This window comes from Bubalus bubalis, chromosome 2 (genome assembly GCF_019923935.1).
Source record: "Bubalus bubalis isolate 160015118507 breed Murrah chromosome 2, NDDB_SH_1, whole genome shotgun sequence".
Classification (NCBI taxonomy): Eukaryota; Metazoa; Chordata; class Mammalia; order Artiodactyla; family Bovidae; genus Bubalus; species Bubalus bubalis.
Window position 1 is genome coordinate 149,640,022 of NC_059158.1, and position 27,908 is coordinate 149,667,929.

General features: G+C 37.0%; 1 protein-coding gene across 41 annotated transcripts in view; it reads left to right on the forward strand.

Moving 5' to 3' along the window:
* MAP2 (microtubule associated protein 2) overlaps positions 1 to 27,908 on the forward strand; it is a 301,176-nt gene that overhangs the window by 140,504 nt on the left and 132,764 nt on the right. For 38 of the 41 annotated variants that reach the window (XM_025278148.3, XM_025278147.3, XM_044937717.2 and 35 more), the window contains one exon: positions 11,815 to 11,881. The gene's annotated coding sequence lies outside the window, so the exon portion shown is untranslated. Of the gene's footprint in view, positions 1 to 7,048; positions 7,088 to 11,083; positions 11,537 to 11,624; positions 11,748 to 11,814; positions 11,882 to 27,908 lie in introns of those variants that run through there. The other 3 variants (XM_025278150.3, XM_006073157.4, XM_006073159.4) reach the window with 3 other exon arrangements.

The window sequence follows — 27,908 nt, forward strand, 5'->3', positions numbered from 1 at the left end:
GCCACCTCTTCTTAATATCTTCTGTTTCTGTTAGGTCCATACCATTTCTGTGCTTTATTGAGCCCATCTTTGCATGAAATGTTCCCTTGGTATCTCTAATTTTCTTGAAGAGATCTCTAGTCTTTCCCATTCTGTTGTTTTCCTCTATTTCTTTGCATTGATCGCTGAGGAAGGCTTTCTTAAAGGGGTAGGCAAAGCATAAAGATTAGGGGAGGAAAGAAAAAACTGTAAGAATGTGGCGGTTTAAGAAAAGAGTTAGTGGCCTTAGGGATGTAAAAATTTCTCTCAGACACATTTGTTGGCCCAGATATTCACAATGGCTACCTTTGTAAAGAGCATATTGTCACACTCCATTTGAAAAATAAGTCACAGTAGATGAACAATGTCTAGAAAAAAATCTTGAGTTAATTCTCCCAGAATATTAAATATAATTAAATCTTATTTCTTTAATTATACATTGCTATTAGAAACAAAAGAGAAAAAAAGCCACAAAATTATGGAAAAAAGTAGTATAAATAAAATATTAATATAATTTCTAACACTGCCATCTAGAATCCTTTCCACATGAACTCTTTTTAACAAACTTGATGGCACTGTCAAGAAAGAATATTCATTTTAGGTATTGATCATGTAGAATACTTCCTTTTAATTTAAAAGCTAATGAATCTTTTATCTAGTATCTTTTATAGCTTAGAAATCTGATGATAAGGAAGAAACATAGACGTGCCCCCACTGTCCATTCCAGTTTCCCTTTCTTTTCACACAAGGGATTTGATATCCATCATTATGTTTTCAGAGAAGGCAGTGGCACCCCACACCAGTACTCTTTTGCCTGGAAAATCCCATGGATGGAGGAGCCTGGCAGGCTTCAGTCCATGGGGTCGCTAAGAGTCAGACACGACTGAGCGATTTCACTTTCACTTTTCACTTTCATGCATTGGAGAAGGAAATGGCAACCCGCTCCAGTGTTCTTGCCTGGAGAATCCCAGGGACGGGGGAGCCTGGTGGGCTTCCGTCTATGGGGTCGCACAGAGTCAGACACGACTGAAGTGACTTAGCAGCAGCAGCATTATATTCTTTGGTTCCAATCAATAGGAGGATTTAGGACCTTAAAACACGTTTAGATATACCATTGAATGTATTCTGGGTATTCAAAGTGTATGTAGTTCTGACAAGCTGTTTTATTTAAGCTGCTGTTAACTAAATAACCCATATGTGTGCGTGCTAAGTCTCTTCAGTCATGTCCAACTCTTTGTGACCCAGTGGACTGTAGCCTGCCAGGCTCCTCTGTCCATGGGATTCTCCAGGCAAGAATACTGGAATGTGTTGCCATGCCCTCCAGGGGATCTTCCTGACCCAAGGATTGAACCTGTGTCTCTTATGTCTCCTAAATTGGTAGGTGGGTTCTTTTTCACTAGCATCACCTCTGAAGCCCAATATCCCCAATTAATACTCTCCTCCCATTTGTAATGTACCCCTGGTAAAAGGACTAGAGGAAAAGGAATGAGAGGTACTAACATTTCACATGTATATCTTGGTGGCAATCACCCAAGAGTACTCTCCCCTAAATAGCAGAGAAAATAAGTATGAATTTCATAAATTTTCAGAATGTGAATTTTGGCTATTAACAAAATAAATTTTTAAAATAATATACATTTTTAGAAATCATTTCATGTATGACATTGCATTTATTTACCATCACAGTAGACATTTTATAATTCGAACTGTAAATGCTCAACATTGCAGGAAAATGCTGTAGAAGCTTGCAGAATTCAAAGCTTTCAGAATAATCTAGTAATGTTAAGGTTAAAGACTGCCTACCCATGAAATTAAAAGATGCTTGCACCTTGGAAGAAAAGCTATGACCAACCTAGAGAGCATATTAAAAAGCAGGGACATTACTTTTCCAACAAAAGTCCATCTAGTCAAAGCTATGGTTTTTCCAGTAGTCCTGTCTGGATGTGAGAGTTGGACTATAAAGAAAGCTGAGCACCAAAGAATTGATGTTTTTGAACTGTGGTGTTGGAGAAGACTCTTGAAAGTCCCTTGGACTAGAAGGAGATCCAACCAGACCATCCTAAAGGAAATCAGTCCTGAATATTCATTGGAAGGACTGATGCTGAAGCTGAAACTCCAGTCCTTTGCATCCAATCCAGATGTGAAGAACTGACTCCTTTGAAAAGACCCTGATGCTGGGAAAGATTGAAGGTGAGAGGAGAAGGGGACGACAGAGTATGAGATGGTTGGATGGCATCACCGACTTTATGGACATGAGATTGAGTTAGCTCCGGGAGTTGGTGATGGACAGGGAGGCCTGGCCTGCTGCAGTCCATGGGGTCGCAAAGAGTCAGCCACAACTGAGCGACTCAACTGAACTGAACTGAGTTCAAATGGATTAGTACTAGCTTACCTCTCAATTACTGCTAACTCTCCAGTTCTCCGAAGTTGCTGATTATTGAAGGAGTGACAAGATTTAGAATATTGAGGTAACAATCTTCAAAGCTTGGAGAACAGTAAACAAAATAATTCCTTTTAGCAGTTTTCAAAAAGATATAAGGATTTTATATCTAATATCATGCAATGCAACATTTCATTTTGTGTCCTTATCCAGTCTTCTGTTAAACTCTAAATGTTCCTGCTTGTGGAGACATTAGATAAAATACAGGTTCATTTCATGCTTCCAGGAAGATCAGCCAAGAAATTCATAAGTCCTGAAGATGATTCTGCTTGACTGAATGTCAAGTGAAAATTTTATGAAGTGAGAACTTCTCAACACTAATTCTCATAATTTTCTTTCATGGCTTGCCCATTTGTCTTGTAAATATGTTTTCCCACAGGCTGGTAGTATCTCCAGTAGTGAAAGAAAGCAGTTTGTATCAACTTTCAGGTGATTGGAAAGATGAAGACAAATATGTAATGTAACTTCTAACTAAGGATTCACAAGCAAGCAAAAAATAACTAGAATAATTTTTGTTAAAATACATAATAAATAGATGAACAGAGAGCTAATTTAAAAAATCTAAAGTTAAAGGAAAGATGTACTCAAAATGGCTATAAATGTGCCAAAGATGAAAAGCCTAAAACTTTATATTTGTTAACCAAGACATAAACCAAATAAAATATTTATATTATGAATTTAGGGATTTCTGAAACTGAATGTTCTCAGCTGATAAGCTCAGAATTCAGAATTTTTAGGAGGTAATTCCTGGTTTTTATATGAGTTTTAGTGTTATAATTTTAATTATTTGTTCATATAGGTATGAGTTCAATGAATATTTACTATGTAGCAGTTACATACTAGGCCTAGTTCTAGGTACCTGGGATACATTAGTGAACAAAACATGCAAAGAGTTTGCCTTCATGGAGCTTACAAGTGAATGAGAAGAGAGAGCAATAAAGAATAAAAATAAGTAAACTATATAGTGTATTAGAAAATAAGTACTGTGTAAAATAGGATAAAGAAGATAAAGAATGGGGATTTCAGGTTGCAGTATTAAATAGCATGGTTAGGTTAAGCCTCCTTGAGAAGTTAATATTTGAGGATAGACTTGATGGAGGGAGTGGAATTATTTGGAAGAAACATGCCCACAGGCAGAATCTGACTATAAATAAATTTAATTTAAACAAGACATGCATTGTGTAATATGGAATTGATATAATGTTCTTTGATGTAACCTTTAAGATTCACCATGGTATTTGATTATTCCTAACTTTGTCTAATAAAGTGAGGGTAATGATTGGCCAAGACAGATATTTTATTATTACAATCTGTACTTCTAAAATAGGTTAATTGGAACAATATATTTAAAAACATACACAATAAACTCAAATTGTCAAACAGTGAAGTATTTTAAAAACACATGAGCATATATCTCACAAATGTGACACTGTACGCTCTAATAATAGACCAAATAGATAGTGAATAAAATTATGATGTCTTCTTCAACTGTAGGAATGTTTGTGTTCACACATATACATCATTTAACTATGAACTGATGGAATTTGAAATAATTCTGAAAATTAAAATTCTTGTTTCTAATGCTATCTCTTTCATGCACACCTAGAACAATACATAGTCTGTTTAAAATTCTTAATTCTATGTTTAATTTTTCTCTCCATTTCTGATACCTTGAAATTGTTAAGCTGAATTACAAACTAATTAGTTCAGAAGTTTAGGGACTGAATTTCTGCTCCACCACTTACCAGCTGTATGTTCTTAGACTGTAACTAAACCTAACTGGGCCTCTTTCCTCAGCTGTGAAAGGGAGATTCATAACTCTGAATTATTGAATAAAATAATGTGTTCAAAGGGATTGGCACATTATTGGAATTTAATACTTTATATGAGAAGCATATCATATGCTTTTTTAATTGGTCTGTATCAGAATAATTGCATATAAACAACTGAAGACCAGCCAGAGGCCATATATAACATCAGGCATTATGGTATCAGTTCAGTTCAGTCACTCAGCCGTGCCTGACTCTTTGTGGCCCCATGAATCACAGCACCCCAGGCCTCCCTGTCCATCACCAACTCCCGGAGTTCACCCAAACTCATGTCCATTGAGTTGCTGATGCCATCCAACTATCTTATCCTCTGTCATCCCCTTCTCTTCCTGCCCTGAATCTTTCCCAGCATCAGGGTCTTTTCAAATGAGTCAGCTCTTCGCATCAGGTGGCCAAAGTATTGGAGTTTCAGCTTCAGCCTCAGTCCTTCTAAAGAATATTCAGGACTGATTTCCTTTAGGGTGGACTGCTTGGTTCTCCTTGCTTGTTGGTATCATGGTGATTATTTTTTGTTTTGGTATCATGGCAATTCAGAGAAACAGCTTTGAAAAAAACCCAAAGTTAGTAGAAGGAAAGAAATCATAAAGACTGGAGAATAAATAAATGAAAAAGAAATGAAGAACACTGTAGCAAAGAATAATAAAGCTAAAAGCTGGTTCTTTGTGAATATAAACAAAATAGATAAACCATTAGCCAGACAATTAAGAGAAAAAAGACTCAAATCAACAAAATTAGAAATGAAAAAGGAAAAGTTCTGACACCACAGAAATACAAAGGATCATAAGAGACTACTATACACCAATAAAATGGACAACCTGGAAGAAATAGACAAGTTCTCAGAAGAGTACAACATTCCAAGACTGAATCAGGAAAAAATAGAAAATAGGAACAGACCAATCACAAGCACAGAGGAAGAGCTTTGTGGCTTTGTGTGCTAGAAAAGTTATGGAATCATTGTAAAAGAGATGCTCAGTAACATCCAACTCTTTGTGACCCCAAGGACTATAGCCTGCAAGGCTCCTCTGTCTGTGGAACTCTCCAGGCAGGAATACTTGAGCAGGCTGCCATTTCCTTCTCCAGGGGATCTTCCCGACCCAGGGAATGAACCCCCATCTCCTGCATCTCTTGCACTGGCAAGCAGATTCTTTGCCACTGAGCCACCTAGGAAGTCCCTGTAAAAGAGGACAGAATTTTAAATGGACCAGAAAGGACGTGTAAGATCGGGATTGGAGAAAAAGAAGGAACCTAGTAATTATGGTGAGAATCAACGAGCAAGGAATTTGTGTGAAAGAAACAGTTTTGGAAGCATCTTAACTGTTCATTCTTTTGTCATAATAGTGCAGTTTGGTGTGTGTTGTCACAGACATGTCATACTTTGACTTGTTGATATACTTCTAAGATAGAGATTTTACTACATAGCTTTTCACTTCATTGTTTTTCACTTCACAGTTGCCTGTTAATCTATTAAAACCCTGTATGAAATATCTTCTCCCTTCTAAGTAATATATCCCCTTACAACTCATTTATCTAACAAACATAATCATCACATGCAGCCATGGTTGCATGTCACATTTTTAAAATATATGCTCACCCCAAAACCCTTTTCCATAATGTTCACTAATCGGTTCTAAAATGTGTCGTAAACAAAAAATTTCTAAACCAATGGCACCATAATATTCCACTATTACCATGAAAAATAATTGCTAGTTCAGTTCTTTAAGTCATAGTCTCATTACCCTTGAAAAACCATGTTGGCAATAAAAAGCTCTCCAGATGTTGAAAGCTATAATGATAGAACAACCGAAACTCTGATGCACTGCTGGTGGGCGTGTAAATTGATTTGAACACTTTTGAAGACAGTTTGGCAATATCTAGTAAAGTTGAATGTATGTCTACTTTATGACCCACTAATTCCATTTCTAGGTGTATACCCCAGAGAGCTAAATATATTTAGAATAACAAATTTAAGAGTACTAGGTAAAAGTATAATTATTATTTCTCTTACTAATTTTTAAAGTGCACATTATAGTAATTATAGTCAATTTTCAGAAAGCCATTTCAAAGCATTTTGGCCATGAGACAGTACTAATTTATTAATTTTTCTAATTTAAATAATCTAATGATTAAAATTTAGCATATTTAAGACCAATAGAAGTATGATTTATCAAACAAGCTCTTTCTCAGCTGATATTTAGGAGCTGATGGTCCCATGCTAGGTACTTTGCAGAATCTAAAGAAAGTAGGAGACAAATCCCTGTTTTAAATAAATGTGTATCCTTTCATGGAAATTACCCAAAAAATTGATTCCGTGGGAAAAAACGATTTTTAGTACAAAAAGACTATATTCATAAGGAAGACTGAATATATAGAACAAGTAAGTCAATACAGAATCCAAAAACTTCTCTTGTCCTTAAATACTCCAACTTAATAAATAATATTGTGATTTTCACACTTACTGTTTGAAAGATATTTTTTGAGTGCTAGATATTCCAGGCACTGTCTTAGTGTTGCTTTAGAGATTAGTGGCCCAAACATGTTAAGATGACTTCCTTCATGACCTAGAGAGTGAGGCAGGTAATAAATGAAAGTGAAATGAGTTAGTCACTCAGTCATGTCCGACTCTGCAACCCCATGGACTGTAGCACCCCAGGCTCTTCTGTCCATGGAATTCTCCAGGCAAGAATACAGGAGTGGGTAGCCATTCCCTTCTCCAGGAGATCTTCCCAACCCAGGGATTGAACCTGTGTCTCTTACATTACAGGTGGATTCTTTACTGTCTGAGCCACCAGAGAAGCCCCAGGTAATACATAGTAAACATAAAAAATAAAACTTTATGGTATGATAGAAAGTGGTAAGTGCTATGGAAAAAGGGAAAAGTGGAGCAGGGGATGAAGGGCTACAAAAGGGACAGGACAGCAGTTTTCATTATGGTAGTTAGAAAAGTCCTAGTTTGGAAAATGATATATGACCAAGAACTTCAAAGAAGTAAGAAGGAAATACCTCCATTATCCATTCCTAATGGGCTTAAAGGGTGATAGAGAAATACACAGACCCATATCCGTAAGGAACAAATCCAAGAGTCTTCCAGAAGAACCACAGGGGTAAGCTAAACCGAACTTGGGATTGAGGGATTCATAAAGATGAGGACCTGAGATAAAGCAGATAACCCAGTGGCAAAGATAGCATGTCTCATCAAAGTGAGAAAAGGAATTGTGAACTTAGATTTCTGTTTACTTCTGTGTTCCCCTCAATATAATTGAAGTTCCTTGAGTAGGAAATGTTCTCTTTTTTTCCCATACCTAAATCCTATGAATGTGTGCCATTAAAATTGGTTAAATGAATTGGCAAATGGTGCTACATGACACTTGAGCCTCATAAGCATAAATATAAAACATCATGCAAGTCTCTCAATTATCTGGTGTCTTAGTGTTATCAGAGTAGAACATACTTAAAGGCAAGAATTATGTTTTACAACTTGGCATGAATGAAATACGCTTGATATCCAGGAACCTGGATATCAGAATATTACTGCATTAACACTGGGTTTTTCAGAAACTTGCTTACAAGAATATTGGCTGCTTCTGGAAGCCTAGCCCATAAGAAATTTAGGGTAATTCTGGAATCTTGGTCTCCATGCACCTTGGCTTATAGGAATCCTGCATGAGTCTGAAACGTTGTTCTCGGATAGGAGTCTCATGTAATTCTGAATGCTTTATCAAAAGAATCTCATGTGGTTTGGGAAGGTTGGTTTATTGGATTTTGTGATTCTGAATTTTGGCTTGTTAGAATTTTATGTGAATCTAGAATTTTCGGTTGAAGAAATCTTGTCTAATTCTATAACCTTGGCCAATGAGAGTCTTACATGATACAGAATCCTGGCATATATAATAGCACAGCATTTTAGAACTTTGGCCAGTAAGAACTCGGTCTGAGCATATAAGGGCTTTCCAGGTGGCTCTAGTGGTAAAGAAGCTGCCTGCCAATGCAGGTTAGAGGTAACAGACATGGGTTCAATCCCTGGGTTGGGAAGATCCCCTGGAGGAGGGCATGGCAACCCACTCCAGTATTCTTGCCTGAAGAATCTTATGGACAAAGGAGCCTGGCATGCTGCAGTCCATGGGATTGTACAGAGTCAGACAGGACTACAGCGATTTAGCATGTACGCACACATGAGCATATAACTGGTGTGTAGCAACATGATGTGGTTTCAGAACTAGTTAGTTCAGAACTAACTTTAGTAGTTATAAAGTGTGATTGTGAAACCTTAAAAAAGAGAATTTTGTGTTACATATAGAGCTTATTCTACAAAAGACAAATTAAAGTAATACTTCCATTAACAAATGGTAAAAGTGAAAAGGAAAAGAATACTCATTCTCATTGACTGAACCAAGTCTCCACAAATATTAAAATGATTCCCAAGGAGTATTAAATATTTTTGGAAGCTGAGCTAATTTTTAAACTGACCAAGGCCATTATGTGTGCTTTATGAGATCAAATGACAGTCTTGTCCATCATTTTTTTTTTTTTTGCTTGCCTAGAAGTGAACAATAGAGGACAGCCTATTAAAACAAAATATTTGCATTGAAAAAATAACCTTAATGTAAAAAATCACTGAGAAAAAAAAATTGTCATGTCATAGAAAGATTATATTTAAAGGGACATTTTTTAAAAGAAAAAATCCTAACCACTATGGAGGATTCACGGAAACCTGAAATCTCTTGTAATTATTACCTACGGTAACCATATTTTTTTACTGTGATTAATTTCTTGTATAGCTGACATGCTGAGGGCAGAGGGTAGTAGTGGTAGCAGCAGCTATGCTTTAAATGTCAAAAAAAGCAACATGACTCTACTTATCAAAGAGTTGAACACGATTTAGCGACTGAACAACAACAAATCAATGAGTTAACCTAAGAGCAATGACTCATAAGAACTGAACATCTTTCAGAATGTTTTAGAAAGGAAATAAAAGCAAGGTCAAAATCCTACTCACATTTTTTTACTGAATATCTCAGAAAGATTTTAACAAATATTGCGCCTCCCAGTGGTTGCTTTGAGTATTTTTTTCTTTCTTTCTAAAAAATTTTACGTGAGCTCTCAATTTTGCAGCTTCATTATTGGTACCCCAGGAAGGTTCACATTGTCTATAACTAGAAGGAACCTTGGGAGGCTGATTCAATTCGATTGCCCAATTTCATGCTTGCAGAAAGAATGATGCCAGGGATGAGAGAGTGCTTAGTATATGATGATTAAGTTCAGAGTCAACAAGATAGGTTCACAACAGGGCAATCATGCTTTATTCATCTGATTGCCAGACTGGAAGTAAAAGAAAAGCAGTGACATAATTACTCCAGATTCCCTAGACCTGGAATACAGTACAGCATAGCTATTAAGCAAAGCTGGTCTTTGGAATGATTGCAATGCATAGTTTTAAAGAGGAGGATCACTGCTTTAGCAAATAAAAGAAGACTTACAAAATCACAGACAAAAAGGATGTTTCTGGAATCTGTTTTGCTTGCAGACAGAATGGAAGAGAGCACAGAAAGAAAGTTACTTGGCCAGAGAAGAAAAACAGGGACCTGAACTAGGAGACTAGGATGGTGTTTCTGTTGGATCTCCAGCCAGCTTTGTGACCTTCGTCAGATTCCTTGGGCCTCAGCTTTCTCACCTGTGAAACAAAGGGTGTGCACTAGGCTGAGTGGTGTCCATGAATACGGGATAGTGTCAGAGGCAAGAAATATCAGGATCCATCTCATACAAAAGAACCAAACTTATGAAAGCAAAATTAGCTAGTGATCCAAAAATGGAGAAGAACGGTGGCTGATACAGAATGCATATTCATCCTAACGCATTCAAAATCTAATATGAAAAACTGATAGAGACAGTTCTTTCCAGAAAGAAAAAACATGAAACATCTTTCTGTCTCTGAATTTCCTCCACGGTAGCTTCTCCTTCCATCTCCTCTATCATCACCTTATTTTTTTCCCTACTTTCTGTTTCCGGTAACCATGGTGATGCTCCCTCCCAGCAACCTTCTTTGCAGCCGGCCTTTTTGGTACACATGGAATTTTGCTCCATTCACTGATGCAGAGAGCTAGCTAGCAATGCTATAAAAATTTATTTATTAACATTTCCCCCCATCCCTTTTGTCCATTAAATAAATGCTGGGAATGATTTCATACTTAACCTCCCTACATAAGGGGCACTGTAAAATAGGGATATTCAACTGTTAATTTCAGTTGCTAACATAAAGGGGATACTGATTATGCCAGAGATTCAGTTCCCTGTCTTGGTCCTGGGGGACTGTAAAGTCTCACTACTCAAGCTGGTTGCTACCTCTCTTTGCCTTTGTATGTGAAATAAAATAGATTGCCTCCAGAAATCACACATCAACCCTGGTTTCCTAATCCTCTTTGTTTTTGCTGCATTCTCCTTTGTAAGGAAACCATTGCCAAGGGCATAATTATCACAGTTACAAGGGGATCAAATTTTCCATAAGAAAATATACATGATTGTGCGCATTTCTCTAATGAACCTATTTATTTGGACTATAAATAAGCAGTATGTGATACTCAGTTTTAAAACTATTGTAATTATCTGTCAATGACAAAACATTAAAGAATCTTTCTGATGTCATAAATGCAGATGATAAAAATTCTCATAAACTATCATTTAGTTATGTCCAGTTTGTGGAGCCCAACTTATTTGTAATCCTGTATGCCAGCAAACGGTTTCTCTGTTTAAGCACAGGGGTTGTGTGTGTGTGTGTGTGTGTGTGTGCGTGCGTGTGTGTCTGGCATTAACACAAAGGAGAACAGATGATGACATTCATAGGCTTATAGACTCGACTCCTGGGGACACACTTGGATGGATGCAATTAAGATGCCTGTCAGGCATTTGATACCAGAAGCCCCTGTGCAAACCGCTAAATCATACGCCAGGGCTGCATCTTATTGTCAGTGAATGATGGCGGCACCGGGTGGCTTGTCATCATTCTCGAAAATTCTGAGGCTAGTGAGCTCTCTCTCCCTCTCCCACTCGCCTTATTTTCCTTTTCGCCACTGCGGGGACTTTTTCTAATTTGCAGCTTCCCTTTCCCGACACACACAGACAGGAGCTGGTGGCTTGCAGACTGCGTCTGTCTGGAGCTAGAGAGCCTGAGCCAGACCGCGGAGATCATGTTCCGGGACAAGGATTCTGCTGCAGTTCTCAAAGGCTAGACTGGGGTGGTATCGCTGCATAGGCGCTGGTAATGGTTTGGGGTTTTTTTACATTTTATTGTGCTCTCTTTTTAATCCTTTTTTTTTTTTTTGAAAGGATCTGCTTTTTGTGATCTCAAAGTGAAATGCTTTTAAATTCCTTACCGAGCTTCCTAAAAAAATCAAGTACTGCGTTTTTTGTGCTACAGATCTCAAGACGTAGATTTCTTATCTGGATATAAAGAATGCTTTTGCTTACTGGTGAGTTACAGTTTTTAATATTGAGTTAATAAATCTATACATGAATTTTTTTCTTTTGTTTCGGTAGATCCTTCAGATTGTTGTCTCTGATGAGGAAACATTGATTGGAAACTACTCATTCAGAAAATTAAAAGGTACCACATGTTTTGTTTGGGTGTTTAAATGAGGGAAAATCAGGGAGGATTTGGAATGTTTTATTTAACCTCTCTATGTTTGATATTTTATCCTTAAGCCTACGCTGATCATTGTCTATAGCATGTATGATTTGCTTTGCAGAGAATGCCATTATCCAAGGCTGTTTTGATTCTAAGATGTCTAAAGAATTGTGTTTTTTGTCTGTATTGCAAGTTGTTAGCAAGTATCAATATTTCTGGCTTATTTGGGGATTTCTATCATTGTAACAACTTTAAAAATGTCCAAAATTCTCTCCTAATAAAAAATTCAATAACTTGAATTTAAGAGAAATATGCCAAGTAATGATTTTATCTGAAGGAATCTTGCTATTAAGTGATATTTTTTAAATGGCTAAATGAAATGGCTTGCCCTTCCCAGGTGGAATAAGCGCTAGAGACTCCCAGGAATGACTCAGTATTGTTGGGTTTTGCGAATAAAATATTTTAACTTCTTCACTGATGATTTAGTCTTTGGTACTGTATTATTTTAAAGGCTGAGGTTGTTTGTTATTGAAAGAACTGATTTTATATGTTTTATTTAGCATTGACAGCATAAGAAAGTAATCCTTCATCTTGTCATTAAAAGCAGTTGAATCATTGATCCTGGGCCTTATGCCTTCCATTAAAAATATGAATTTTCAAATTCAGCATCAGGATATATATTGATTGGAGATACCAGTTATGGGTATTACCTTTTCCTTAATTCTTTAAGATGAGCTTTGACTTGAACGAATATTCACGTTGATAAAACCAGAATTTGTAATTTGCCTTTTAAAAAATGGAAGACATTTTCTGCCTTGCTGAGAAGATCAATACATCTTTTAAATCTTTCCTTGGTATTCACATAGGATTTCTCCATAAGACTTACCAGTCCAAAATATTTTTGAAAGGGAGGTTCTTTTTTTTTTTTAATGTACTTAAAAATGGCTAATGTTTAACTACTGGTGTTGAAATACCAGAAGTATGCAAGTGTACACCTGTGACTCTGAATATTTGTGGCAGTTGAAGGAGATAAATGTCCTTGTTTAATTTTCTCTGCAGTGTGTAATTATGAGAACTTTAATTTATTCATTCCACAATCGCTTATTAAGAGTCTTGCTGCTGTGGGTAGTTATTGTGGGAGAGAGGGAAGGGCAGATGCCATGTCAACCCCTTCCAGAGTGTAGGCACCATCACATAATATTTTTGCACAGAAGAATGAATTCATTAAAATAAATCAGTGTGTTCTAAAAAAGGAAATTGCATTATTTCAGATAGTGAACAAAATCTAATAAACTTGTCTCAGAAATATATGAAATAGATTTTATTTTTTCCTCAGAAATTTCTCAGTGGAATCATGTATGAAATACCCAAACAGGACTGACTATTCCTCCTGGATATTGTAAAACCCTTAGGACCATTCTCTCTTTGTTGGCTTCACTCAGAGTGAGTGAAAACATCTCATGTTTGGTGGGAAAAAAAATCTATCTGGTATTTGCCCATCTAACTAAATATCTACAGTTTATATTTCAAGTGAGAATCTGTTTCCTGATCTTCAGACTCTTTTAGTTACTCCCTATATTAATTTTGAACTTTGGGGTATTTACGTGAATTGAAAAAGGTTGAAGCTACTATTTAGCCACTAAAAAAATGTATTCATTATATTGTCAATAGGCATTAATCGGCTCTGTTTCAATTTTTATCTGTGTATTGGAGAGGTGGTGTATTACCTCACAAATCCTCAGATTCTTATATCTTCTAGAACCATTTTAAAATTCATCTTGGGGTATGTTGATAGATTTGGGGTAGTAAATCAAAATGTATTCAAATAGTCTGTTACATTGTCAAATCAAAATAGAATTTGGCTACTGGACAGCAAGAGAGTCAGGGACCTGTATCACGGTTTTTCTAATCAATATCGTCTTGACGTGAGTTAATTCCTTTGCTGATTTGTTTTTCACTCGTATCTTCAGCATGTAGAATAGTCCCTGGACCACAGCAGAAATTCAATAAATATTTATTTAATTATGTGATGGATAAATGACTCGTCAATATTTTCTCCCGTTACTTTTTTGTTCTCGTTTTTCATGAGATAACAGGCTGTAAAACAGACATTTTGTACTTTTTTTTCAGATACCCCTAAAATTAATCAAAATTCATTAAATAATTAATGCCAGGTAGAAAATCAGGCAAACCATGTATAAAAAATTTCTTCAGGCTATATGCAAAAGTATTTTTTTTTCTGGTTTAAGGTTAAGATGGAAAGAATTTTTGAAATGTCCCCTTTCACTTTCACCAGCTAGGGTGCTAAACTGCAGCATGAGTTTTGCTTTATGGATGCTTCCTAAACACTATTCCCAGGCTTGGCATTATTTACTGCTCGGCATGTCTTCAGCCAAAATTTTGGTGTCGCAGACGGGGATTGAGGGGGGTGCTCATTCTCTCTCTCAATGTAATACCAAGAATGATGTCATAATCTTCTTAAATGCTTGCTTGCTTATTAAGGACTACTAAGTATGACATCACTTTATATATATATGCTTACATACGTGTATATGATCTGTAAGGAAAGTTCTAGAATCATAATAGCTTTAGGGAATGCTATTCTTTCTTCTCACTTATTTTTATTAGTAAAACTATAATTTTTGTTATTAACTATGTGTTAGATAATATCGTAAGCCCTTAAGGTATGGTATTACATTTTAACTCTCCCTACAACTCTGGGAGTTGGGTATGGTCTCCATGTTATGAATGAACTGAGATTCCAATTGGGTAATCAACACAAGACTGGCCCAAAGTCCTTCATATTAACCACAGCATGCTTCATTTCTTTCTGGTAGATTTTTTGGCTCAAAGTCATTATTTTAATACTTTATTATGTACACAAAATATATGTTACTGAAATAAGGTTAAAAGAGTATCCTTGTAGATTCTTGTTTTTATTTATTAGGTAGGAGTGAATGCATCTTCAAGTACTTCACTATAATGTTCAAACTCTGGTATATTTTATATTTTTAATATATATTTTATACTTAACCTGAGGATTTTTGTTCTTGGAGGATGTCAGATAAATTAGAGAATTTTGAAATAAGTGCATAAGCATCTCCTAAGTCATTACAGTCAAGTCATATTACTGAATTGCATCATCTATATAAGAAAATCAGCCAGAAAAATTCAAGTACTAAATAGTATAACTGATTCCATATCTTGCAAAGGCTCTTTTTAATTGAAATAATAGTAGAAGTTTCAAATGGCCAAAGCAGATAAACAAGCAGGGAACAGTGTGAAGATACCACACTCAACCTTAAATTACGACTCAACCCAGAGAAATACCTGAGGACATTTATAATCACACAGATATGTATTAGGATACTGTCCTTGAAAGGGAATGTATACAACAGAACACCTTTTGAGCTCAGTTGGGTGCAGCAGATTAAAACCAGAAAGTAGCATCCAGGCTCATTAGTACCATAAGAGACACATGAATAATTTCTTAAGGGACTTCCTTACAGGGCAGGACTGCTAACAGCTGAGCAGAGACACAACAGTGGAGGACGACTTTTGAGGTGGAACTTAGGGACGAACAGATGTATTCAAGGGAGAGAGAATGCCTAGAGGAGCTCCAGAAAGAACACACTAACTTAGCGAAGGGACCAGAGAAAGTGAACATGCAAGGAAAGCATAGATTGATCTTATTTATATTCTAGAATGCAGGGCAGAAGAAGGGGAATCTTGGAAGATAAGGATGGAAATGCATGTGAATACTGTTAGGTTGTACCATACGAAATGCCTAGTACTTTACTCTTTTTGGCTACAAAATAAAAATTTCATTCAGCTCAATCAAATACATTGAAAAATGACTGTAAATGCCAAGTCAAGGAAATGTTTTCAGTATTCACTGAAAAGCTATGGACTGTGTTTTGAATAAGAGACCGCAATGACCTGCACTGTATTTTCAGAGGACTTACTTTATAGCTCTGTATGTGACAGGATTGTGTGTGAGAACATACTGAAGAAAGCATCACTTTGGAAGCTGTCATGGGATAATCCAGGAAAAAATAAAGGCTCCAAGAGAGTGTTGACAGTGGGCATTAAAAAAAGAGGTCATGAAAATGAAAGATGTTTCTGGGCTCAGATTCATACACTGAGAATAGCAAAGCCTGGATTGGTAGGAGGAGTGAAAAGCAAAAGGATTCATGGTAACTCTACCATTTGAATTCAACAACCAGAAAAATAAGGGGAGAAAGGTAGGTAAGAGGTGTTTTTGGAAAGAGCTTTCCTTTTATTTTTATTGCATCCCTAGTCTCTGACAGACAGTCTAGTACATAGTAGACAGCCAATACAGGCTGACTGAATGATGAGAGAATGCATATGGAGAGGCCAGTTTAGGCCATGAAGGTGGAGGTGGGTGGTCCAGTAAATTGCAGGACATGTAGATCCAAAGCTGAGAAGATGAGTCAGGGAAGTAGGATGTGAATGACATTGTCAGGAAAGATAAGAAGAGGGCCAGAGAGGAAAGTCTTGACAGCATTCACATTTAGGATACAGAACGAGGGATGGGATGACAAAATCAAAGGAAGGTGTTTTTTTTTGTTTGTTTGTTTTTTAAGCAAAGAAAAAAGACAGTTGAAGTAATAAAAAACAAGGCTAAAGTGCAAATTCTTCAGAGAAACTGAAGAATGAAAATAAAAGACTGCTGAACTTACTATTTCAAGTTATGTTTTCTATTATAAAAAGCAATAAATCCGTATTTTCTAAAATTTAGAAGAGTATAAGGAAGGAAATAGTAGCCATCCATAACACAAGCCAGAGATTTTGCTTGACACTTTCCTGACCTTTTAGCTTATTTCTTTTCATTTGTTGTATTTACATTTACATAATGAGGATTATGACAATACAGTTTGAAACCTGCATTTTCTCAGTCATCTCACCACATTTTTCCACCTGCATAATATTCTATCCCATAGACATTGAACACATTTATTCCCCATTGTTCGTAAGTTTTCACTGTCATTGCAATTCTGCAGTGGGATACTTTGTATATCCCTCTTACAGGATATTTTGAGTGATTTCCAATGGATATTTCCTAACAGCAGAATCACTGTATTTTAAATTGTCAAATTCCTGGTCAGATATAATTTGCCGGTTTCAAAATTAGCCCCAGCTTTACTCCAAGAAAAGGAATCTAAAATTACATTAGGCACCTGCCATGTGCCAGCCTCTGTGACAGGCACTTTAATTATCACAGTGACTCCAATGTAGATTCTTAGGTATCCACTTAAAATGAAGGGCCAGGAACTAAGGACAACCACACAGGTTTAGCACCAATTTTGAATTGGGTCTGACTCAGACCAATCAAACTGTGGGGACAGAAGCAAGATTTGGAGAAGAGGATAAGTAAATAGGGATATGAAAATAATAGAAAACATGCTTAAGAAGACCAGGGTTCAAAGGAAAGAGAATAGAATATACAAGGCATGGAGGCTGGTGACTACCTCCCCCCACCCCCACTTACTAACAGGGGAAGTCCTAAACTGAAAGGAGGGGGCAGATAGAGATAGCAGGGTGAGGCGCGGGGAGGATGCTATGTTTGGAAGCAGAAGGAGGACACATTTAAGGAGCAGGATCTTAGTGGAAAGGAGATAGAGAGCGTAGACAAGGATATGGCCTTGGTAGGCAAAATTCATCTTCCCTACAGATGAAAGGGGAGCAGAAGAAAGTGAGAGTTTCTAGTGGTAAAGGGAAGATATGGGGACCTTACGTATCATCCAGACTTTATCTCAGACTGGAGGAAAATTTACTTATTCATTCAGTGAATGTTTTTTGAGCATCAATTTCATGCCCTTTTCCTGCCCTAATGGAAGTTTCTTTCTAGACAGGGGAAATAATCAGTGGATAAGCAAAATTAAAGGATTACTGAGTCAGTCATATAGAGAATGGGTAATCAGGTATAAGAGTAGTTACTGGGAGGTAAACTTCTCAAACTTTACAGCAGAGTTGAATCCACTGAGAATCTTATTAAAATAAAGATTCAAGTCAGTGGGTCCAAGGAGGGGCCTGAGATTATATATTTTTACCAGCTCCCAGGTGATGTTGGGATTCCCAGGTGGCTCACTGGTAAAGAATCTGCCTACCAATGCAGGAGACATGGGTTTATTCCCTATGTCAGGAAGAAGATCCCCTAGAGAAGGGCATGGAAACCCACTCCAGTATTCTTGCCTGGAGAATCCCATGGACAGAGGAGCCTAGTGGGCTACACTCCATGGGGTCTCAAAGGAATCAGACATGACTTAGTGACTAAACAACAGGTTATGTTGATGCTGCTGAACCGTGGACCATGCTTTGATTCGCAAGAGGTTAGATGGCAAATGTCCAGACACTCCCACCGCCCCCAAAAAACTTCAGAATAACTGGAGCTGTTGTTATGAGCAAGTCAAATGTGAGTCCTCCTCTTCCTACAGTAGCACTGCAAACTTACAAGCCTCTTTGATGATGTAAGAGAGATTTGTTCCTTTTAACTTCTAAACTTTTTCAATTTTAGCCAGTTACTTTATGAAAGATCCATTAAACCAGTCCTAATGAGCTACTGACATTTCCTTCTTTCTGCCCATGCTCAATGCTTATTATGCTGTATAATGAATTCTTGTGGCTCTGGTTTGGGGATGTGATTGCATATAACCCTGGGCCAGTTTCTTAATTCCAGTTCTGTTCCCTGCTTCATAATTTCTTTGGACTTTTAACCTCTTCTCTGCCTGAATGTTCAGCACCATCCTGGCCTGCTAAATTCTCTGATCTGTTAGCACTTCACATCCCTTATGTTCCTCTGTGCTGAGTAGCAAAGCTTCCCGATTTTCACATCCCATCTTCTTGCCACCCATACCCTAACATAAGTCTTGGAGGACTGTGCATAGTCACAGGAGGCTATTGAAGATAGTCTTTAATTTCAAGAATGCATATTTTTCCAACATAATCATCTCCCTTTGGAGGACTGTTTTGGTTGGTGACAGCAACCTGCATTCCTCTGAAGGAGGGATGCATGTATTGGTAGACAATGTTTAGAGGGGCTGTGTTCACAAGAAGTCTTGACAGACTCCATCTTGAGGGATGTTATCTTTCAGCCACCACTGCTAGGCTCTCAATCCTCCCTTATAGCTGCAGGAGCACGGGTGCCTTTACTTGTTTGATTCCTTGCACAGCACACTTTTCAGCTACGAAGTAGGTAGGTAGGTTTAGTCACTAAGTTGTGTCTAACTTGTGACTCCATGGACTATAGACCGCCAGACTCCTCTGTCCATGGGATTTCCCAGGCAAGAATACTGAAATGGGTTGCCTTTTCCTTCTCCAAAGGATCTTCCCAGCCCAGAGTTGAACCCAGGTCTCCTGCACTGCAGGCAGACTCTACCAACTGAACCACCAGGGAAGCCCCATGAAATAATTAAGAAAATAACAAATCAAATAAATACAGCATTTTATTAAGAAAAAAAAAATCTTGAGTGCCTATTAAACATTTGTGATGTCCTCATACTTATAGCATTTATCCTTTGCTTAAAAGGCTGTTTCTATCTCTTAAGTCATACCATGACCAGATCTTTAGACCTTGTCACTGTCATTCTGTAATTCAGTGTTTACTTTAACAGCCAAATAGGCAAGAGCAGTGCCATTAGTGGTTTTAAGTTGAAAATTCCAGTGAAATATAAAATTTGTTTTCATATGAACAGAAGTCAACTTAGATAGAAAAACCTTTTCAAGGAGAAAACTTGGGGAAAATCCTTGAGGAAAGAGACCATGTCTTAAGACCTCTTATTGCTTCTTAGTCTTCCTTGCTGTCTACACAGAAAATGCCCTTAATAATATGTCAAATTGAAGCTAAGAAAATGAGCATGTATGTGAAACTCAAGTCTTTCTCTAATGGACAGTGTTGGTCTTCTGTGCATAATCAAACTGGGGTGGTAAAATTCCAGGCTTAAATACTATTTTTATGCTTTTTTGTCATCCATTCAATTGTTAAGAGTCTTGGGGTATACAGGATAACCTTTGTGTTTCTGACACAAACTCTCCCTCTCCCGCCACCGCCCCCCTCCCAAGTCTGAATCAATCTTCAGTTTTTGTGGATTCCATTTGGATCTGCCTCAGATGGTTTGAATTAACCTTTCTTCAGATTCTCTCTGGTGTTAATGACTCTGGATTATGACCATTTAAAGCAGCGGAAGTACATTGATCCATGTCTGGCGATTGTTAAAGCAAAGCTACTTCATTTAACAGATTATGGCCAAAAGATAGTTCTTTGCATTGTGTAGCAACTTGGGAAATGATGTTTCTTTTCAGGAAGATCATATGTTTTATTTACAAGGTGAATATTAGCACTTAGTTTCCTTTAAAAAGATTTTCCCTTTGCACTGTAGAATTTTCTCATGGTGAGAGTTCATGGTTATGTAGAGAGAATAAGGTGCAACACACAGGCATTTAGGATTCCTCTCACAAAGTGCCTAAGAGCAACTGGCTAGCACAATTTTGACCATAGCCACAGGTGAATTTGTGATATTCTAGAATCTTAAAATGTACAACTTCACTGCTGATACTTTAAATAATTGAGGACAGAAATTCCTAAAATGACTGACTTTCCAAGAATTTCACTGATACTCAAGGAAATATGAGATCTAACAATGAAAAAATTTAAACAAACACTCATGGTCCTGACTAATTTCATTTACTCTCGTCCACTGCTGTACTTTTACATTCTTCTCTGCTCTGCTCAGTCGCTTCAGTCGTTTCCAACTCTGTGCAACCCCATAGACAGCAGCCCACCAGGCTCTGCCGTCCCTGGGATTCTCCAGGCAAGAACACTGGAATGGGTTGCCATTTCCTTCTCCAATGCATGAAAGTGAAAAGTGAAAGTGAAGTCGCTCAGTCGTGTCCAACTCGTAGCGACCCCATGGACTGTAGCCCACTAGGCTCCTCCATCCATGGGATTTTCTAGGCAAGAGTACTGGAGTGGCTTGCCATTGCCTTCTCCGACTTTTCCATTATAAGATGGTAAATAGTAAATCAAAGAGATGTGATAATGTAATATATATAGTATATAGCTTAATATGTGCTTGCATTTTTCTTTCTACTCTGTATGTTTTGCTCACAAAAAGACCCAGGATATAGATTTTGGATCATAAAATTGTTACATAATGTGACCAGCTAAGAAGTTGCATTTAGATCTTTTAAAAAATCAGTACCTCTTTTCAAATTATACGAAGCATTTTCCAATACATGGCATCCCAAAATGCACAACAGTCTGGGGTGAGAATATCAGGTCTTGTTATATTTATTAATTACAGATGAGAAAACTGAAGTTGGAAGAATGCAATGAGCTTCCCAAGTCACTCCACTAAAAAATGGTGAAGGTGGGATCTTACCCTTGTTCTGTCCTCCAAACCTTTACTTTCTACTGCTCTGTAGCCAAAACAGAAAAATTAGTGGATTGTCCTAAACCTATACTCTTTTAATAATGCACTGACTTGACTGTGAAAATAAAAAGCCCATTCCAAGTTAGTTGTGACCTCCACTTGGTGGATTGCCCTGCCCTGCCAGAAGACTCCTGCCCTTTAGAATCCTGGATGAGCCTGGCATGGAGCTGTGTAAATATTAGTTATTTACTGAGTACTATTTACTAGCTATTTACCAAGTATGTATTTAAATACTAGTTATTTATAAAAACAGTTATTACTGAAATGGTTTTAAACTTTTCAGTTTAAAGGGAGTTGAAAGGGAGATAAGTCTAAATATATCACAGAATATGTAATTTTATGTATTTAAAAAGCATGTGATGGAGGGATAGATGAATAAAAATTCATTGTTTAATTCTAAGTTTCACAGAATTTTAGTCAAGTGGTAGACAACTCAGCAAGAACCCAAGATCACAAAGAAAATGATTAAAGCTTCAGAAAATCACATCTATGTGATGTTTCATGGTGTTTCAACATAACCAGACACTTCACTTGAGCATCCAAGGTCTACACTGACTCCTCCACATCCCTCATTATCCTTGGCACACACTCAATTTTTTAATTATATATTTTTAATCATATGTTGACTTCCCAGAATTTTTTCCTGTTTCTCTGATTGATGCTTTTCTGTAATTCATTTTTAGAAGGAAGTTTATTTAAAGTATGGAATATTCTTTTACATCTCTCTCAGAAAGATACCTATAAAGTTCTCTTTTGTTCCCTGAATCATTTCTAGTTCTCCAGGAGTTACTTTTTAAAGTATTTTTCTTATTCATGGCACTGTTTTTTCTCAAATGTCTTGATTTGAAAGGTTTTTGTTTGTTTTAAATGAATGAAGAACTAGGTGAGGATCTTAGGCAGCTAATTATAAGTTTCCTCTGCAGTTGTGCAGATCTGTAGTCTCACTCACTGTGAAGGCTGACTGCAAGTTTTGGGGGAGTGAACAGAGTCTGTCAAGCGACAGACTCCCAGGAAGAGCATGGAGGTGGGACCAGTGAGTGAGCTGGTTAGGGTACCCACAGTTCCACAGTGGTGGTTCAGTTTTGCATGGATTTATGCTTACCAGAACTGTGTGTAAGACTGTTCGCCTGCTTTCATTAAAGACTAGTTTTTATTTTTACTGCTGGGGGTCAAAAGCATCTTCTGTCAGCTGAATATGTACTAGCAAAGGAGAAGAAGAGAAAGGATCTCAATCGTTTAAATACATTTCTTAATGAATTGCATGATATTGGTTTCATAGCTCCCTTGGACTCTGTATTTTCAGCTTGGAGTTTCAGGTTTCCTTGGGATAGACATGAATTTCTAGCAGCAGTTTCCCTGGTGTTTTTTCTCTTTCTATCTCAGCCTACCTGCTTTCTGACTTCTAGAATATCTTCAAACTCTTGTTAGAGTTACATTATTTTTCAACATTTTTACCATTTTAAAGGAGAAAGGGGATGTGATCATTCTTCCCTCACTGATCATATTTAATTTTTCTTACTCTGAATTTTCACAACATCAATATGTGTTTACATTGCACTTTTTTTCCACTAGTTAAATTGTCCTGCATTTACTATTTACTAGCTAATGGAAATATTGTTTCCCTTTTGGGGGGCTTTTTTTCTATAAAATAAAGAAAGGTGCTGTTTGATTTTCAGGGTTCAGATGGAATGTATAAACACATATCAAAAGCTATAAAGTGGAAAATAAATATAAGCTGTCTTTGTCATGGGTCCAGAATAACAAATAAATCCAGACCTCCCTAACCAATAGAAATTGCAAGGTGATACCCAGTAGATACTAGAACTAAAATGCTATATGCAATTCAAAAGAACCAAAAATTATGTGTTAGTAGGAATACTAAAATAAGCAATTGTTCATGGATATGTTTTTTTACCTAATGAAAAGACAAAGATAAAAGCAGATCAAGAATGTAGTAGGTATAATATAGTTAAAATAAATGTAAATTTAGGTTTAGCATAGGATATACAACTTAATGTTATATGATCATTTTGGTTGGTAAAATTAAGAATGTGAATATTTAGGTAATAATGAATATAATATAGTACAGTTAATTAGCTGTCACAAAAATATTATTTCATATGGGTTCAGTTCATTGAAGATTTTCTTCTCTCAGAGAGGTTGGGACTTGAAGCACCTAATAAAAGGAAAAAAAATTTTAATAACAGTAACAGTAGAGTGGCTTAATGGTAAAAATTGAAAAAAATGTTAAGACAAAATTAAGTGTAGAAAGAGTCACAGCGATCTTTGACGTCAGCATAGTAGGAACCATTTGTGGAAAATTGATAAAAGGGGTATTTTTTCCTAAATTATTAATACTTAAGCCCAGCATCTTATTGATAAACTTTATTATTAGAAACAAACTGAGAACACATCAAACAGACAAAACGTAAAATACTGTGAAAGTATGTGGAGTGATGCATATAGGATGTGCTATCTGACTGCTATTAATTCTCATTTTCTGCATGCAATTATTATTCAAAAGTTGAATGTCTGTAGAGGATAAGTCACCAGCCATAGTTAAACGTTAATGGATCCAGTGACATAATTTAAATTCAAGGCCTCATTCAAAGGAATGTGAATAAAATGCATTTGTTTGGGTTTTTATGGCCACTATTAAAAGTAAAGGAAATGAAACCATAAACAACTATGTTCAAATATTGGCATAGCTGAATCGGCTTTGTGGCAGTACAAAACCATAGTTATTGAAAGGGACGCTCTGTTTAACTTACCCTGCCCATCTAGATTGTAGTTGAGGTTAAAAAATGTACTTGGCAACTTCGGCAAAATGCAGAGTGCTATTTCAAAGTGAGTTCATTTTGATGTGGTTCAATTTTCTGTCGTTTTAAAAGCCTGGTACAATTTACACATTTTATTTTTTTTCCTAAGCCATACCTAAGACCTTAGCTCATAATTAATGTGATACAGATTACTTTTGCTGTCAATATCAATTATTTATTTCTTCCTCAATAGTAATAGAACCCCAACATTTTAGATCACATGGCCATTCAGAATAGGACCCAGAATTCCAGTCTTGTGTATATGTCTAACTATACGACTAATTTCTGGCCAGTGAGACATGAACAAAAGTTGTTTGGGAAATAATTGCTTCAAAGGAAACAGTATGCTCTTCGTCACTCCTTCTTCCTTTCTGCTGGTGGGAATTCAGACCCAATGGCTAGACTTTCAGCAGCCATTTTGAAAATGAAATCATCTTGTCATGAATTTTCATTTCATTTAAGCCACTGTTATTTGGAGTTTTCTCATTACCTACAGCCTACCATAGTCATCATTTGTATAACAACTTTGCAGTCTTATATTTACTTTCAAAGGCTCTGAAATGTCATTTTAGCAAGTATTGATGTCTATATAAATAATGTTTATATTAAAATTGTTACGTATGAAACGAGTTGCCAGTCCAGGTTCGATGCACGATACTGGATGCTTGGGTCTGGTGCACTGGGACGACCCAGAGGGATGGAATGGGGAGGGAGGAGGGAGGAGGGTTCAGGATGGGGAACACATGTATACCTGTGGTGGATTCATTTTGATATTTGGCAAAACTAATACAGTTATGTAAAGTTTAAAAATAAAAAAAAATTAAATTAAATATGTAAAAAAAAATAAATAAAATAATGAATTCACTGGGGAAAAAAAAAAAATTGTTACCTAAAATATAACAGTTCAATCAGTTACTACGTCCCATCAGTTCTACTTCCTAAACATTTTTCAAATCCGTCCATTTTTCTATGCCCAAATACTATTAGGTAATCTCCCATCATCTCTGATCTTGACAACCGTGACAACTTCCTGCATCAACACTTGCTCTATACAAGTCATTATACACCTAGTAACTGGATGTATCTTTTAACAGTCAATATAATCATGATATGCCTGTATTTAAAACCATAGTATTCATAATAATAGAGTCAGGAGTCTATAAAGGCCATCCATGATCTGTCCTCTTCATGATTCTCTAGCTGGTCCTGAGTTTGTTGCCATGGGGTTATTGCACATATTTTTTTTTTTTTTCTCTTGCCTGAAGCACTAATACCCTTCACTTCCCATTCCTCTCTTATTTCCTCTGCCCCTCTGCTTACTCAAGTCCTGCTCATTAGTTAGGTCTCAGATGTCATGATTTAGACTTAAGCCGTTCCCCAGCCTCTAGTGTAATACAGGCCTGAGTATTGCATACTCCCATAACACTCTACATTTCTCCCGCTTATATTTATCCACTTAATGCATATCTGGCCCACAAGACTAGAACCTCCATGAGTGTCTCTCCCATTCCAGAACCCACTGAAAGAACCAGTACAGAGTAGGTGCTCAAAGAACAATGTTGACTGACAGACTGATCCTTTATTTTCCTCCTTTTCCCTAAAAAGCTTAGCTAACTAACATGTGAACCAGAGTTTCACTTACCAAAACCCCATCCATTCTGAGTCATCCAAGCCATGTATGTGCGCTCTCCTTTTAATTATTTTTTCTCCTCTTATCTCTTTTTTAAAAGACTATTTTTTAAGAGCAGTTTTAGGTTTACAACAAAATTTAAAGGGAGGTACAGAGATTTCCTATATAGGTTCCTCCCCTGCCCCCCACACACACAGTTCCCCCATTTTCAGCTTACTAAAAAGTAGTATGCCTTTTAGTAAGGGTGAATATTGACACACATAATCACCCAAGGTCCATAGTTTTCATCCTTAAGGTTCATTCTTGGTGTTGTACATTCAATGAGTTTGTAAATATATAATGATATATATGTATCATTATAGTATCACACAGAGCATTGTCACTGCCCTAAAAAATCCTGTTCTCCATCTATTCATCTCCCCTTCCTACTAATAATTACTTTTCTTGAGATCATATACTAGACTTTAATTATAGTTACGTGTTTACAGAATTCTAAATTACTATGTGTGAACACATTATAGAAAATATGAGCCTTAAAAAGTTTTTTTTTTAAATAATAACACCCTCTATTTAAAAAGTTATTTATTATAATTGCCTTCATCCCAACAGAGCAGAAATTTCTGGAGGCTATGGCTATTATTGCTTTTTGCAAGCAGAATGTCTGGCACATAAAAGGCATTTAACAAATGCTAGGTTATAATGTAGGGAAATAAGTACAGACTTTGAAGTTAGATACCCTTGGGTTCAAATTCAGGATCCGGCCCTTATCAGCTATGAGAAACTGAGAACTCATCAAGCCTCAGTTGTATACAACAGGAATGATAATAACAACCTCATTAGGATATTGTAGGAATTAATGAAGATAATTTACATAGCAGAAGCTCTGTAATTGCTCATATTTGATTATTATGACTTTCCAAGTTTATATTTCTCCACCCCTTTCTTAACAGACACAGCAGATTCTCAGTAGTTTATGTTGTTGATGCTGTGATATAAATTGGCTAAAGACAAAACTTAACACTAAATAAAAGATAAGATTTACAAAAGGAGCAAGATTTACTGTGTGCCTCTCCTCTGTTCTGCCCACCCCACCAACACAAAAAAGATTCTGTCAGGTGAAAAGCAGCAAGACAGCAAAACTAATACAGTTATGTAAAGTTTAAAAATAAAATAAAATTAAAAAAAAAAAAGAAAAGCAGCAAGACAAAAAGTGGAATTATTTTAAACCACCCAAGGTCACCAGAAAAGCCTGTAAATTCTATACATTCTAAATTATACCACCTGAGGCACTCTGCTCTTAAGGAGAGAAGCTGGCTTGGGGAGATGTTAAGAGTTCCAGCTGTCTCCATTGAGGCTTATCTGCAATGCAGATTTTTCGGAGCCTTTCCTAGCTATTTCAGCCTCCAGACCTACCAGCTGTTCTCACTCCTCCCAGATGGCTTAATAGGATTTATCTGCCCTACAACCTGCTTCTGGGGTCATTCACCACCAGAACTAATTCTGGATAGATTTTTTTCCCTCTGAATCTGCAACAAAATCCCATACCAGTCTCCAGACTTGCCAGAGTCCTTTATTGCCTGATTCAAAGGAAGGTGACTTATTGAGTAAGTATTTTCCACTCTACCTCTGGCCTCATAGATGTGATATTTTACAGGGGGTCTGCTAGCCCCTGTTGCGGAATCAAAAGTGACACATCTCCTTGTGGGGCTGGTGGAGCCAAGACAACATGTGTGAGCTTGGAGGCTGGTGCCTAGAATTTGCAGGCTTCCCTAGGTGTTAGCTACGAGGGATTTTTCTCATGGCTCAGTCAGTAAAGAATCTGCCTGAGGATTCAATGCAGGAGATCTGGGTTCGATTCCTGGGTTGGGAAGATCCCCTGGAGAAGGAAATGGCAACCCACTCCAGTATTCTTACCTGTGAAATCCCATGGACAGAGGTGCCTGGTAGGCTATAGTCCGTGAAGTTCCAAGAGTCAGACATGACTTAGCAACTAAACCACTATCCCCTGGGTGTTAGTAGGCTTCCTAGGTGTCACTAGTGGTAAAGAAACCACCTACTAAGCAGAAAAACACATAAGAGACGTGGGTTCGACACCTGTGGAGAAA